Source organism: Natator depressus, chromosome 2, assembly GCF_965152275.1.
Source record: "Natator depressus isolate rNatDep1 chromosome 2, rNatDep2.hap1, whole genome shotgun sequence".
Taxonomy (NCBI): Eukaryota; Metazoa; Chordata; order Testudines; family Cheloniidae; genus Natator; species Natator depressus.
The window spans coordinates 74,882,089-74,898,531 of record NC_134235.1 but is presented as its reverse complement, the minus strand read 5'-3'; the positions used below and the strand labels follow the sequence as shown (position 1 = coordinate 74,898,531).

The 16,443-nt window shown below is 43.8% G+C and overlaps 1 long non-coding RNA gene across 1 annotated transcript in view; it reads right to left on the bottom strand.

The window, feature by feature from the left end:
• The window catches only part of LOC141981434 (uncharacterized), a 59,149-nt gene extending 43,019 nt beyond the window's left edge, over positions 1–16,130 (bottom strand). Inside the window, exon 1 of the long non-coding RNA XR_012637774.1 lies at positions 16,092–16,130. This is a non-coding gene — a long non-coding RNA (uncharacterized LOC141981434). The remainder of the gene's footprint in view (positions 1–16,091) is intronic.
• Between the last annotated feature and the right edge of the window lie 313 nt (positions 16,131–16,443).

The following is a 16,443-nucleotide window of genomic DNA, read 5'->3' as shown; positions in this document are numbered from 1 at the left end:
CAGCCGCTCTGCTCGCCATCCCGCAAACTGCTCCGCCATACATCTTCAGGCTCCCGCACTACTTAAACACAACACTCAGTGATTTCAGCTCTTAGTAAGTTTAGCTTTGTGATTTCAGCTTGTAGTAGGGGAGCCTCAGTGCTGGTGCACCATTAGCCCAAAGTGAATTCAGCTCAGCAGCCTGTAACTAGACTCCTAATGGAATCAAAATTAGGTCTGATATTCCACAGTGGAGAGAGTGCAATCCACATGTAAGGCCCTCACCAGGGGTCCCATGCCACCAAGTATTAATACCTCTCCCCAGCCTCTCTCCATTCACTGGGTTTTGGAACCCATGACCCTTGCCTAGTGAGTGCTGCTTAGCTAATGGTGAGTCCCTCCATCATAACAAAAGGCTGAGTACAGTTCCACTGTCCTTGAGTCACATAATCAGGATACTAACAGTTTATTCCTGCCCCAATAACAGAGAAACTGGGACTCCTACAGCAGCCAAAGTGACCATCTAGGCAGGGTGGGTGTGCCTATGCAAATGAGATCAGCCCCTGAAGTTCTTTTCCACAACCCACCATGACTCGCCACCAGATGTCAGGGTAGAGCTCATCCTGACTCTGCTTACACATGTAATACAGCACATTGCCAAATATTAACCAGTTGAGTGAAAATAATTTGCATAAAATGGCATAAGGATTAGGGGCAAGGCTATAGAAATTTCTTTTGAATATACTCAAATTGTAAGCAGCCCCAGGGGAGAGTGCTGCTAGAGGCTACTGGCCCATAAAACCACTATTTTGAACCAGTTAAGCATCTCCAAGGAGAATTACTGGCAGAGGTTTCAAAATCAGCTTTTATTTTTTTGGGGTGCAGCTGCATGCCTCTGCCTGCAGAATGGATGACTCATTGGCTCAAGGCAAACACCTGAGCTGTAGGAGAAATGATGAACATAAATAATGGAGTAGAAGTTGAATAGTACCTAGTTGAGTGCACACTAGAGTATGCTAGCACTGGACATCCACACTAGTAAAGCTGTGCAACAAATTGAGGATGAATCACTACCTTGAAAAGAACAAAGGGACTACAAAGGCAGAAGCAAAAAGGACAAGGAAGCTCACCCAAAAATCTAGGGAAGAGACTCCAGCCCCACCTATTGTCTGTTTTGCTTTTGGTGGCAGGGGAAAAAAAACACAAATAAATCTTCCCCATTTATGAAGTGTGACTATGGTGAAAATCAATGGCCTTGTGAGGACCTGGAGGCATGGCGGTGTGGAGGGAAGAGAGAGATGCATAGATTTTTAAGGCCAGAAGGAATCATTATAAATTAACCATCTAAACTGACCTCCTGTATAAAACACAGGCCACAGAACTTCATACAGCAATTCCTGCATCAAGTCCAGTAACATGATCATATATATACACACACCATGACTGTGAATCCAGAATTTGGAGCATGCCCAAAGATTAGTACAGGACAGCTTAGTTTAAACTGCCATTTGAGCAACAGTTTCTCCCCCCCCCCCCCCCGCAATGTACATTAAATTTGGTTGAAGATATAAAGTAGAAATAATAAGGCCTTCCAAAATACTTGTGCAGTATTCTTTTTCTCTATCATTCAGAAGTTGAATAGCTAAATAGAATTCCCAGCATAGCTGCCTTTTTTAGTTTTGGCGCAAGGAACTTACATCAACATTCTTCTTAGAAACTTGTCTAGCCATTATTTTACCATTTGAACACCAGTCGAACAAGAGAAACCACTTTAAGTTCTCTCTGAAACAAAGAGATTTGCCTTTTTAATTACTGATACTTTCAGGTTTGTACAGAGAAGAGATACAGCATAACAGATAGTAATAGTACAATAAATTGTAACAAATCTTTAGCCAGCTAGGAACTTCAGTTGCCCTCAGAATGCTACACACCACATCCACATGAAAATTCCAGGAAGTGTGGGTATAGAATTCAGAACCCACCTAACCAACAGGTATCTACTAGTTGAGCTAAAGGAGAATCTTCATTGGCTATTGGAAGGAAAAGCCTTCTGACACACAGTTGAGCAGTTCTGATTCCACATAGTAGGAGACAAAGTTACACTATAGAGACTAGCTCCTCACAGTAAATCTGCTTCAAAACTGAACCTTCTGTTACATGCCAGTTACTACATGTTGTTTCAGAATGTTGGTGTCCACAAATAATTGAATTACTTGTGTTTCCAAGCTGGGCCTGCTCCTACTAAAGTCAATGGCAAAACTCTCATTGGCTTCCAGGAAATGAGGATCAGGACCTGTGTCAGTCTATATAGAAGCTTTGCAGTCTTTCAATTAAAGATTTAAAGGAGTTAAGAACAGAAAAACTAGAGTCTCATAAAAGACGACTAAATATGATTCCCTTTCAGTTGTAAAGTCCTTTATCCATCTTTCACAAGATTTCTATTGATAGGAGGAACAGCCAAGAACCTTAGCTAGCAGTAAAGTTGTTAGAGCCCTTCTCCTTATCAGTGGCAGCTGGCTCAATATTGCAAATGCTGTTATCCCAAAAGTACCTGTCTGTCTATTTATGGTATTTACACGGGCCCGTTACCATAGTATCGAAACACACCATCTTTAATGTATTTATCCTCACAACATCCCTGTGAATTGTAAAACTGTATTGAAAAGAGGTAAAGTTACTGGCGAAAAAGTATTCACCAGTAGTCTGCAAAATGCCAAAAAAGGGGGGAAAATAAACAAACATTAAAACATTTGCTTCTGCTGTAATTTCATTGGAACCAGTAGGCTGTGCCTCTGAATTAATTTTCGAGCTGTGACACAGCGAATCCCAAGGTTATCTTGTTATGTCTACTAAAGATAAACAAAACAAGAGACAACAGAAACACTATCAACAGAATACTGCACTTTAAGCCCTCATCTGGGAGGGCTTTTCCTCAACATGAAGTTTTAAGACCATATTCAGTGGCAAATTAATACCTTACAGCTCAGTCCTGCTAACAGGGTGTAATTGCATGAAGTCTTCTGTCCATGCAGAGACCTCGCTGAAGATCATGTGGTTTTCAGGCCATCTGCAGGCTTACGGGTCAAATCACTTAGGGACAAAACAATATGGAAGAAATACCACACATGGAAATCCATGTGGTTTCTTGTTCGTTCCACGAGTTTCTCCCATGGAGGAAGAAATCTAAACGTGGATATTGTGAGTCCTATACAAATCAAACTACTTTGTTACTTGACTGTTTAAAATAGCCAGATTTTCTTGCCCAGAGATCATTCATTCATGTTAAACATGAGTTGTGTCAAGTGATGTACTATATTTTATATATATATATATATATATATATATACACATACACACACACACACATACACACACACACACCCCTTCCATCTTAGACCCTAAAACTGGAGTTCTTAAGACAGGAATTTACCCTGGCACATCTGCAAATTTTTAACTTCCAAGATGTTACTAAAGTTGGTAAAATTTCATATTTGAAACAAATCAATTAATATTCTCTAAATTATTTCTCACCCACATTTCCTAGGAAGGAGGATTTGAGGAAGGGCCAGCTGGCCAAGCAAGTCCCAATCTTTGCTGTTATACCACATAGCCCTGGTCTACACTAGGAGTAGAGGTCGAATTTCGCAGCATTAAATCAATTTAACCCTGCACCCGTCCACACGACGAAGGCCTTTTTTTCGACTTAAAGGGCTCTTAAAATCTATTTCCTTACTCCACCCCCGACAAGGGGATTAGTGCTGAAATCGGCTTGCCGGGGTCGAATTTGGGGTACTGTGGACACAATTAGACGGTATTGGCCTCTGTGAGCTATCCCAGAGTGCTCCATTGTGACTGCTCTGGACAGCGCTCTCAACTCAGATGCACTGGCCAGGTAGACAGGAAAAGGCCCGCGAACTTTTGAATTTCAATTTCCTGTTTGGCCAGCGTGGCAAGCTGCAGGTGACCATGCAGAGCTCATCAGCGGAGGTGACCAGGATGGAGTCCCAGAATCGCAAAAGAGCGCCAGCATGGACCGAAGGGGAGGTACGGGATCTGATCGATGCATGAGGAGAGGAATCCGTGCTATCAGAACTCTGTTCCAGTTTTCGAAATGCCAAAATGTTTGTCAAAATCTCCCAGGGCATGAAAGACAGAGGCCATAACAGCAACCCGAAGCAGTGCCATGTGAAATTTAAGGAGCTGAGGCAAGCCTACCAGAAAACCAGAGAGGCGAACGGCCACTCCGGGTCAGAGCCCAAAACATGCCGCTTCTATGATGAGCTGCATGCCATTTTAAGGGGTTCAGCCACGACTACCCCAGCCGTGTTGTTTGACTCCTTCAATGGAGATGGAGGCAACATGGAAGCAGGTTTTGGGGATGAGGAAGATGATGATGATGATGATGATGATGAGGTTGTAGATAGCTCACAGCAAGCAAGCGGAGAGACTGGTTTTCCCGACAGCCAGGAACGGTTTCTCACCCTGGACCTGGAGCCAGTACCCCCCACCCCGAACCCACCCAAGGCTACCTCCCAGACCCGCCAGGTGGAGAAGGGACCTCTGTACCCTTTAAAATAGTATACATAGTTTAAAAGCAAGCATGTGTAATGATTAATTTGCCCTGGCATTCGCGGCTCTCCTGGATGTACTCCCAAAGCCTTTGCAAAAAGGTTTCTGGGGACGGCAGCCTTATTCTGTCCACCATGGTAGGATGCTTTACCACTCCAGGCCAGCAGCATGTACTCGGGAATCCCTGTAGAACAAAGCATTGCAGTGTATGTTTGCTGGCATTCAAACAACATCTGTTCTTTCTCTCTGTGTTATCCTCAGGAGAGTGATATCATTCATGGTCACCTGGTTGAAATAGGGAGCTTTTCTTAAGGGGACATTCAGAGGTGCCCGTTCCTGCTGGGCTGTTTGCCTGTGGCTGAACAGAAATGTTCCCCACTGTTAGCCACAGGGAGGGGGGGAGGGACGAGCCGTGTGCTAGGGGGAGGCAAAATGCGACCTTGGAACGAAAGCCCATGTGCTATGTATGTAATGTTAACAGCAAGGTTTACCGTGAAAGAAAGAGTGTACCCATTGTTCTATAAAATGTGTCTTTTTAAATAAATACCAGTCCCTTTTTTTCCTCCACCAGCTGCACGTGTTTCAAGGATCACAGGATCTTCTCCTTCCCAGAGGCTAGTGAAGATTAGAAGGTGAAAAAACCGCACTCGTGACAAAATGTTCTCTGAGCTCATGCTGTCCTCCCACACTGACAGAGCACAGACGAATACGAGGACTCAGACAATGTCAGAGTGCAGGAAAGCACAAAATGACCAGGAGGAGAGGTGGCAGGCTGAACAGAGGGCTGAAGCTGAAAGGTGGCAGCAGTGTGATGAGAGGAGGCAGGATTCAATGCTGAGGCTGCTGGAGGATCAAACTAATGCGCTCCAGCGTATGGTTGAGCTGCAGGAAAGGCAGCAGGAGCACAGACCGCCGCTACAGCCCCTGTGTAACCAACCGCCCTCCTCCCCAAGTTCCATAGCCTCCTCTCCCAGATGCCCAAGAATGTGGGGGGGCCCCTCCGGCCACCCAGCCACTCCACCACAGAGGATTGCCCAAGCAACAGAAGGCTGGCATTCAATAAAAGTTTAAGTTTTAAAGTGCTGTGTGGCCTTGTCCTTCCCTCCACCACCCCTCCCAGGCTGCCTTGGCAGTTATCCCCTTATTTGTGTGATGAATTAATAAAGAATGCATGAATGTGAAGCAACAATGACTTTATTGCCTCTGCAAGAGGTGATCGAAGGGAGCATGGGAGAGTGATTAGCTTACAGGGAGGTAGAGTGAACAAAGGGGCGGGAGGTTTCATCAAGGAGAAACCAACAGAACTGTCACACCGTAGCCTGGCCAGTTATGAAACTGGTTTTCAAAGCTTCTCTGATGCGCACCGCGCCCTCCTGTGCTCTTCTAACTGCCCTGGTGTCTGGCTATGCGTAACCAGCAGCCAGGCAATTTGCCTCAACCTCCCACCTCACCATAAACGTCTCCCTCTTACTCTCACAGATATTGTGGAGCGCACAGCAAGCGGTAATAACAGTGGGAACATTGGTTTCACTGAGGTCTAACCGAGTCAGTAAACTGCGCCAGCGCGCTTTTAAACATCCAAATGCACATTCTACCACCATTCTGCACTTGCTCAGCCTGTAGTTGAACAGCTCCTGACTACTGTCCAGGCTGCCTGCGTATGGTTTCATGAGCCATGACATTAAGGGGTAGGCTGGGTCCCCAAGGATAACTATAGGCATTTCAAGATCCCCAACAGTTATTTTCTGGTCTGGGAATAAAGTCCCTTCCTGCAACTTTTGAAACAGACCAGAGTTCCTGAAGATGTGAGCGTCATGTACCTTTCCCGGCCATCCCACGTTGATGTTGGTGAAACGTCCCTTGTGATCCACCAGTGCTTGCCGCACTATTGAAAAGTACCCCTCGTGGTTTATGTACTCGCTGGCTTGATGTGCCGGTGCCAAGATAGGGATATGGGTTCTGTCTATGGCCCCACCACAGTTAGGGAATCCCATTGCAGCAAAGCCATCCACTATGACCTGTACATTTCCCAGGGTCACTACCCTTGATATCAGCAGATCTTTGATTGCGTGGGCTACTTGCATCACAGCAGCCCCCACAGTAGATTTGCCCACTCCAAATTGATTCCCGACTGACCGGTAGCTATCTGGCATTGCAAGCTTCCACAGGGCTATTGCCACTCGCTTCTCAAGTGTGAGGGCTGCTCTCATCTTGGTATTCTTGCGCCTCAGGGCAGGGGAAAGCAAGTCACAAAAGTTCCATGAAAGTGCACTTAGGCATGCGAAAGTTTCACAGCCACTGGGAATCGTCCCAGATCTGCAACACTATGCGGTCCCACCAGTCTGTGCTTGTTTCCCCGAGCCCAGAATCGGCATTCCACCGCATGAACCTGCCCCATTAGCACCATGATGCCCACATTGGCAGGGCCCATGCTTTGAGAGAAGTCTGTGTCCATGTCCTCATCACTCTTGTCACCGCGCTGACGTCGCCTACTCACCCGGTTTCACTTTACCAGGTTCTGGTGCTGCATATATTGCTTGGATAATGTATGTGGTGTTTAATGTGCTCCTAATTGCCACAGTGATCTGAACAGGCTCCATGCTTGCCGTGGTATGGCGTCTGCACAGAAAAAAGGCGCGAAACTATTGTCTGCCGTTGCCCTGATGGAGGGAGGGGCGACTGACGACACGGCTTACAGGGTTGGCTTACAGGGAATTAAAATCAACAAAGGGAGTGGCTTTGTGAGAAACTGAATGGCCCCCTCAAGGATAGAACTCAAAACTGGGTTTAGCAGGCTGTTGATTTCACGGAAGGAGGGAGGAGAAAATGAATACAAAACAAATCTGGTCTATTTCTTGTTTTGAGCCACTTCATCTATCTTTATACATCTTGCTGGCAGCAGACTGTGCAGTACGACCACTAGCCATCGTCATCTCCTGGGTGCTCGGCAGAAGACGGTGCAGTATGACTGCTAGCCATCGTCTTCTGCTGGCTGCTGATTAAGTCCTGCCGGTAGGACTCAATCACCATGAGACGAAACTTAAAAGGGAAATGACCTGGCTGAGTCACTCCCATGTTTGCCCAGGCGCCCCTGACCTCATCGAGGTCGGTTAAAAGAGCATCCAGGACTACGTCAACGACGGCTACCAGTCATACTGCACTGTCTGCTGCCAAAAGGCAATAAACTGCTGCTGTGTAGCAATGCAGTACCGCGTCTGCCAGCCCCAGGAGACATACGGTGACGGTTACCTGAGCGGGCTCCATGCTTGCCATGGTATGGCGTCTGCACAGGTAACTCAAGAAAAAAAAGACGCAAAATGACTGTCTGCCCTTGCTTTCACGGAAGGAGGAAGAGAAGGGGGGCCTGATGATATGTACCCAGAACCACCCGCAACAATGTTTTAGCCCCATCAGGCACTGGGATTTCTACCCAGAATTCAAATGGGCAGCGGAGACTGCGGGAACGGTGGGATAGCTACCCACAGTGCAACACTCTGGAAGTCGACGGTTGCCTCAGTACTGTGGACACACTCCGCCGACTACATGCACTTAGAGCATTTGTGTGGGGACACACACAATCGACTGTATAAAAACGATTTCTAAAAAACTGACTTCTATAAATTCGACCTAATTTCGTAGTGTAGACATACCCATATAGCCACACAACCAGAATGTTCAGCAGCCATTGCCAGAACTTTATTTGATTTCAAAAGACCTATTCAAAGCCCTGTCCTTGGTACGAGGAGGAGGAAAGGAAGGGGAGAGTAGTAGTAAGACAGACTGTGTAATACTTAGGCTTGGTCCACACTTAAAATTTAGGTCAACACAGCTATGTCAGTCAAGGGTGTGAAAGAGCCACATCTCTGATCGACACAGCTATGCTAACCTAACTCCTGGCACAGCTGCAGCTAGGCAGATGGAAGAACAAGTTTGTCGACCTCACTACTGTCATTCAGAAAGTTTCCACCGGTTAGGCTGCATCTATGCTCATAGGTGCTGGAACTAGGAGTATGGGGGGTGCTGCAGCACCCCCTGGCTTGAAGTGGTTTCCATTATCTACAGTATTTACTGTTTGATTCAATGGCTCTCAGCACCCCCACTATAAAAATTAGTCCAGCACCCCTGTCTATGCTATGGGGTTATGCCAGCATAGCTATGGCACTGTAGCTATTTTGGTATAGTACCTGTAATCTAGACATACCCCAAGCTCCTGTGTGTGCGTCTCTCTCTGGGTTCAGGCTCTGATCAGCAAAGCGCTTCACTCATGTGTCACTTTAAGCAATGATTTTCAGTGGGACTACTCACATTCCTAAAAGTTATGCAGGTGCTTAAATGCTTTGCTGGGTTGGGGCTTAACATACCCATCTTAATGGGTAAAAATAAATTGACTGCACATGAGTGATTTTTAAAAGTTCAAATATCTTGACTTTTTCCTAAAACTTAGGAAATATACTTCATAGTCTGAAATGTGAGCTAATTGCTTAAGATAGATTTAGAAGAGGTACATTCAGATTAATATGATTGTCATTAACATCAGTGAAAGTGACAGGGCTGAATTCCTACATCCATGGTTTAGAAAAATGTACTTTTTACTATCTGCAAAATCTGAATTTCTCTTTATTAGTAAAGGGGGGAAAGTTTTTCTTCTTTAAAAATTCAGTCCAGAATAGCATCTATTTACCTTCCCACACCCTGCAAATAGAATCTACACAGAGGACTACTGTAAAAAAAAAAAAAAAAAAAAAAAGTCAGGGGGTAAAATATTTGTTCTTGGCCCAAGACATTGTCATGTTTAAATCCAGACACACTGCTTATTGCATAAAGCTTTTACAAATAAGGATTGAAAACAAAATATTGCTCCAACCTGTAATATAGTGATGGTACCCTGGGTTCTGCTCTTTCTACTGCATACTCTGAATGCAACTTTTACATTCAAAAATAAAAAATAAATGATAGAATAAATTATCAAATGAAGGAAATTTTGATTCTGGTTTTTCATTGTCCCTGTTTTGCTGCTGGCAGAATTACAGCTGCTCTTTAGATCCATTGTTCTAGCAGTGGAGCTGATGGCTCATGAAGTCAATAGATTTGAAACCGTTTCTCTAAGTAGGACCAAATCTGGAAGTCTTTAGTCAGAGCCAGATATCACAGGAGGAGGGTCAACACATGTGGGAGAGACTATAAGGGCAAGAAAACTCTGCAAGGTTCCTCCATATTATTCCTTTGAAAGGGGAAAGAATTTGCATCCTTATGAACAGTCTGCTGGGCTGTTTCCTTAACTCTGGTTTCCCTGGGATCTGCAGGAGATGAAGACCAGGAAGCTTGGGGAAAACTCCCATTTACTTCAAAGGGAACTTGGAGTACAAGAAGAGTAAGACTGTTAGGGTTAACTCCTCAGGTCAAGTCTAAACTAGAGTTTGTGGTCCTGTTTTCCCAGGACACCTAGGGTAAATCACTAATGTTTGCATCCTGGAATTGTGTCTAGATTTGTATTTTCAAAGATGTTAGGTAACAAGCTAATTGGCAAACAATTAACTTGAGTTAAACCAGGGTCTCAAATGCGTAAATACCTAAGATCTTGTCTAGACTAGAGAAAAAAGCTAACACATTTTAACTAAAATGTTTTAAAACTCTAGTGTAAAAGCAGGACAAAGTGTATTTTAAACACTTGTGGGGTTCACCTCAGCCTGTTAACACGTTAATACAATTTGTCCTGTCAATGCTAAGGTTTTAATACATGTTAACTAATATTTAAAAACAAAAACCCCACACATAAATCCTTTATCCAAGTGTAGATCAGGCCTGTCTACAGCTGCGGGGAAAGTGTGTTTTAAAAACACAGTAGCTGATATACGTAATCCTAGGGTGGATAGGGCAAGTTGCAGTTTTAAACATGTTAGCTGGGCAAGGTAAAACTTCCCCTGTCTCCAGTAAGATTTTAAATATTTAGCTACTGAATCACATTTCAAAACCACATCTTTTTTCCTAGCATAGAACTATCCTGAGGGCTTGTCTACACGGGGAGGTTAGTGCACAGTACAGTTGCCAATTTTGCTTGGATGTTTTCCTGGAGGTTTCATCACATTTAATTAAAGATTAATCTTTAACGCCTGAAGGGCGGACAACTGTGCTGCACAGTAAGTCAGGGTTTAAATTTAAAACACTCTAGCTATTCTGCACTAACTCCCCATGTGGATACTCTTACTGAGCACAAAGAGTGCCTTAGTACACTTCCAAAGTGCATTAAGTGAATGAGCACGAAGGTGTCTTAGGCTACATCTACACTACCCCACCGTTAGGGCTACGGACTGTGAATAGCAGTGCACACCACAAGGCTGCATTGTAACTCCCCCGTGTGGACACTGCAGATGCAAAAGTTCCTAGTGAAGTCCTCTTCTAACAGGACTAGATTAATGCTGCCTCGGAAATTTATAGTTCATGCTCACAGCATCCACATGAGGGGTTACAGTTCAGTACTTTGGTGTGCACAGTTATTCACACCCCCTTAACCTGAATTGTGGGGCAGTGTAGACAAGCACTTATTGAGCAATAAGAGTGTCCACACAGGGAGTTACTATGGAGTGCCTAGTGCACACCAGCTACTGTGGACTCCCCCCTCTTCTCCCCGCCCCCCCTTGTAAACAAGCCAGAAGTGTACACATACAAAGGGCCTGATCCAAAGACAATTCACTTCAAGAGGGTTTGGATAAAACCTTCACAGGCATGAGTATGGTGGCAGCCTAGCTTACACTAGGAATACCTAACACAATTTTAAAGGCATTAAAATGGCTCTTTTAAAAAAAAAAAAAAAAAAAGGAGGGGGGGGAGCTAGACGGTGTTTCAAATCATTGCTAGCTAACTCAGTTTAAGCGAAACCGGTTATTTTCCTTGTCTAAACAAGGCCTGTGAGGGCTAGAAAAAGTTTCTAAATGAAACTTTAAATGAAAGTTGAGATTCTGATGTAGTCATATGACATCAAAAGCCAAGGTCCTAACACAGGCCCATAATGCCTATGCCTTAATCTGGCTAGGTCCTGAATCCTTTTTTTTTTTTTTTTTTTTAAACTATATATAGTTTTGCCATCGGGGTAGTATACTAACTACAAACAGAATATCGATCAACAGTTCTTAAGAAAACACAAATCCACTAGATTAACACTCACAGGCCCAATTCCATATAGAAATGACAACCCCATTTTTCTTTTCCAGTATAAAATATATCGGGGTAGCAAATTGTTTTTGGCAAGAAAATCCCTTTCTTTGTGTATCAGAACATCAGCCCTTGTGTCCTAACTGAAGTCCTTGGTCTTATCCATTGTAGAACATACACATAATTTGGCATAAATTACTTAAAACTCAGTCATACGCAAAGCCTGATCATTACTTGTGACTCCATTCTCTACTGAGGCAGACATATATGGTGTCCTAGTCAGATTTTTTTTGTAAATGGTTTTCTTTAGGTGACTTAGAGATTTTGTATTGGAACCAATGATATGTGAACCACTTCAGAAAAAAAAAAATCTAATGCCCTAAAACTAATCTAAACATCTGTGGTTCAGTTCTAGTTACTTATCACAAGTGATGCCTGACAATAACTTGCTATTAGCATAGCCCATAGCAACGTGGAGCCTAAGAGAGACATATACCTCATTTTGAATTATTTACAACAAGAGGTCAGAAGTGAATATCTCACATGAACACATCTCAGGCCAAGCTACTACCATGCATTCATTTTTAGAGGAGCTCTGCATTATGGTGCTAGCCCACTAGAGTCGCTCAAGTGCCATGGCAAAAAAATCCCAACCTCAACCAACAACAACAAGTGAAACAACCAATTAAACCTAGCACTTTAAAGAGGAAATACGTACACTAGAAATTGTATGGCACCGGATTGCAGGCAGGCAGGCAAAGCAGCTACATTTGTTTATTGAACCCATCGTCAGTGTCTAACAAATTACCAACAACATACCCTGCAAAGTGAACTTAAAAAAAAAAAAAAAACCAAAAACAAAAACAAAGCTTGGTGTGGTTTAATTCTTATTACAGTAGTTTAGATCTTAAACCACTTAACTGAACTGATAACTAGCACTGAGTGAATAACTGATTTTTTTTTAGTTCAATGGCTAACCCAAAGGGGAAAAAAAAAATTGTTCAGTTCCAACCAAAATTGTGGTTGGGGGGCGGGGGGGGAACAACAACAAAAAAACAATGAAAAACCCACCAGAAAAATTGATTTGGGTCGAGCAAAACATTGCAGAAGCTGTTCTGAAATGGTTTGTTTCAACATTTTAAAACAGTTTTGGCATTTCTGAAGTTTTTGTTTACGCTGGGGGGCGAGGGGAGTGGCCAAAATTATTCACTAAATTCAACCTGAATTCACAGAATAGTTTTTTTTTTTTTTTAAATGTACCAAAAGTGTTTTCTGGCAATTTTAATATTCACCAAAATAATTTCACCCAGCTGTATTGATAACAGATGTCCAGTAAATCATGAAGATCTGGGACATCTTGCAAAAATGGACTATAACCAGAATTATTTGCAATGGATCACTTTTTTTTTAAACCACACAGGAGCCATGGCAACTATAAAACAGCCTAATCCAAAGCAGAATCTAATTTCCCTCTAAAAGCATAAATTAGGGGCCTGATTCACTACTATGTTATTCCCATTTTATACTGGTGCAATTCCATTAAAAATCAACAGAGTTGTATCAGCATGAAACTGGAGTAATGCAATGGTGGTTCAGGCCCTTAATTCTGTATATTTGATGAGCAATAGCAAATTAAGAGACCTCAATCTGGGTATTTATTCTGTTGATCTCATTAAAAAGCACGACTGAAAAACAGAGAAGACTATGAAGGTCATCCAGCAGGAGATAAGACCAACCATGGATGGAAACTGTATGTAGCGTACAAGAAAGTTCAGCAACTCTACCAGCAGCAGTACCCAAATAACTTGAGTTAGCTATCTTATTGTAAAACATGTACCTTTATAGGGGAGGAAGACAACAGGGTAAAATATACGAAAGCAGACACATTACTAAGAGGAAAGAAAGCATTATGGAGAAGATGAAACCACAGTACTCCCTGCCTCTGAGGGTCAAGAACTCCAGTTATATTTAATAGATTAAGATCCCAGAGGTCTCGAATGCTCACCTCATCTGACCTTCTTCATAACTGTCAAGGCTGATTCCCCACTCTGGCGCTTTGAGTGCAGGAGGTGGGGGCCCACAAGGATTCTAAAAATTAATACTGACCACTCCAGGCTTGTATTAAACTCCCAAGGTTACAGCTTCTCTCTGACCTTGGATGGGTAGATGCTGCCACCACCCAAGTGCAAAAACCCCTTTTGGAACCCAGGAAGGCGCACTTGGGAATTCCTTCCTGTGGGGTACCCTCAAGCTCTTTCAGACACACGCGCACACGCCCCTGGGGGAAGAGCGGAGAAAGAAAACAAAGGAAGTTAGCTGTTGCCACCAGCTAATTAAACAACATATGCACAAACCTCTTAGGACACAAAAATCCAATCCTGTTCTTTAAAAACAAAGTACAACAAAAAAGAAAGAAAGAAATACATTTGGAACTTAGGCTTTTTGCTAGATTAAAAAAAAATTACAAGGATTAAGCATCAAGATAGCTTCTTGAGGTCCAGCTTAAAGCAAAACAAAAAGCACCTGGGGCTAGCTCAGAGGAGTCCACAAGCCATAATGAAATAAACCTAATCGCACCTTCCTAGACATTTCCTGATCTACTTACATATCTGGGGTTTCAAATGAGTAGTTTCGAGGTATGATCTGGTGATTCAGACCTGGCCCACAGCTTTTTACAGCATAGCTCCAGTCCTGTCTTCTGCTCTGTCCCCTCTCTCCAGAGAACAGAGACAAAGGAGAAGTCTCCCCCCGCCCCGCCATTTTAAAAAGTTCTAGCCTTCCCGTTGGTTCTTTTAGTCAGGTGACTACTCCCTTCCTTTTACCGATGGACTTTAACCCTTTACAGGTAAAGCAAGTAGAGAACAGCTACTAACTGGGATTTTATAGCTAACTGGCTGGCTGGGTGTCCATAAAAGAGAGACCCCCCCCCACACACACACACACCATTTATCACAATAACACAGACCAAATAATTTCACTTGGTGATTCCTGCATCAAACCCAACAACTTGGGGTTGAACTAGAGCATCTCTTTTAGAAAAGCAGCCGATCTTTACTTAGGGTAGGTCTACACTTTTGCCATTGTGTAGGGTACATAGGCTGGAAGCCCAGCTAGCACAGGTATAAACAACAGTGTAGATGGTGAGGCACTGCTTAGGTGAGTAGAGTAGAGTAGAGTGCCCTGCATATCTGAACACTAGGAACACAGCTCTCTATGCGTCCCAGCAGTACCTCCAACGTCTACACTGTTATTTTTAGCAGCGTAGTGTCGCATTACCTCCCCGTTGCTGGATCCTTTCCCCACTGCACATGGCAGAGATCGGGTCTGGCAGCTAAACACCATAGCAAGCGTAGACGCATTTGCTTTTCCACTATGGCATGTAGCTACACATACCCTATACGCTGACGCAAGTGTAGACAAGGTCACAGACTCCAGGCCCTGGAGAATGTACCACATCCCTTCATAATCATTCCAATATTTAATTGCCCTTACTGTTAAAAACTGCATCTTATTTTCAGCTTGAACTTGGCTGACATAAGTTTCTAGCCACTGGATATTGTTTGCCTTTGTACTGGCCTAAGAATGTTCTGATAGAGGGTCCTTAAATCTAGCACACAAAGGCAGTCAGCAAGCCCCAGATCCTTAAAGGATGTTAGGCACCTAACTCCCATTGATTTCAATAGGCGGTAGGCACCTAAATACCTTTGAGAATTTGGGCCCAAGTGACCAGCATGATCCTGGTGTTATTAGCACCACACTAACCAACAGAGTTCTTCGGCCCACTATTTGCCACCAGGATTTTCTAAAACAAAATAATGTAATTTTATCACATCTGTGGGGTATGGAGGTGTCACAGTTCTCAGGTTACTGACAGTTGCCTCTGCTGTCTAGGTGCTGTGAAACCCATAAGGCACCTTTCTCAGTATACTAAATTGAGTGGAATAGTCTGACTGTGTCTGAAGGCGATGGATCTCCTGGCTCCCCAAATCCTTTTAATATAGTCCCAGGTTCCCTAACTCCAGAAGGGGTTGTAGATCGCAGTACTGACTGCTTGAGGCTTGTTTGGGGGCTTGCTGAAGCTATTCTGCCCAGCTGGTATATCCAACTCCGCTGACTCCTTGTTGGATCAGCATAGGACCTTCCAGAGGGCAGTTTCCCTAAAACTTTCCAGGAGTCCCACCTGGGAGCCGTTGTCTGTTCTCTCCCAGAACTGCCCAGAAACTGGTCGGAACTTCCTGCTTTTAAACCCTTACCCCATCCCTGACATGATGGACAGGGCCGGGGCGGTGCCAGCCCTGCCCACAGCAGCTCTTTAACCCCTTTGTTACCGGTATGGGTTTATACACTCCATCAGAGGGGGAAAATAAAAACAAAATAAAAAAGTTAAATCCCACCTTTATAGAGAGTAACTGCAAGTAGGCCAGTTGGCTCTTCTGAAGCACTGATTTGTCAGGGAGGAGATGCCCCTGAAAGGAAGAACATGCCTTAAATGACAATAAAAGCTGCAAGGGATCGAAACCCATGAAAAATGGACACAAATTGAGTTGTATAGCAAATTAAAACATGCCGGGGCAACAAAAACTGGTGTCATATTGTATGAAAGTGTCATGTTCTCTAATATTTATGGACACTCCCCTCCCCCTCTCCTACCCCCCCCCCACACCTCCTATTGGTTGGTGCATTGCCAGTGCAGAATGGGAAGAAATGTTGCCATTATTTCAGCTTCTGCTCCTTGTTCCTTCCCAT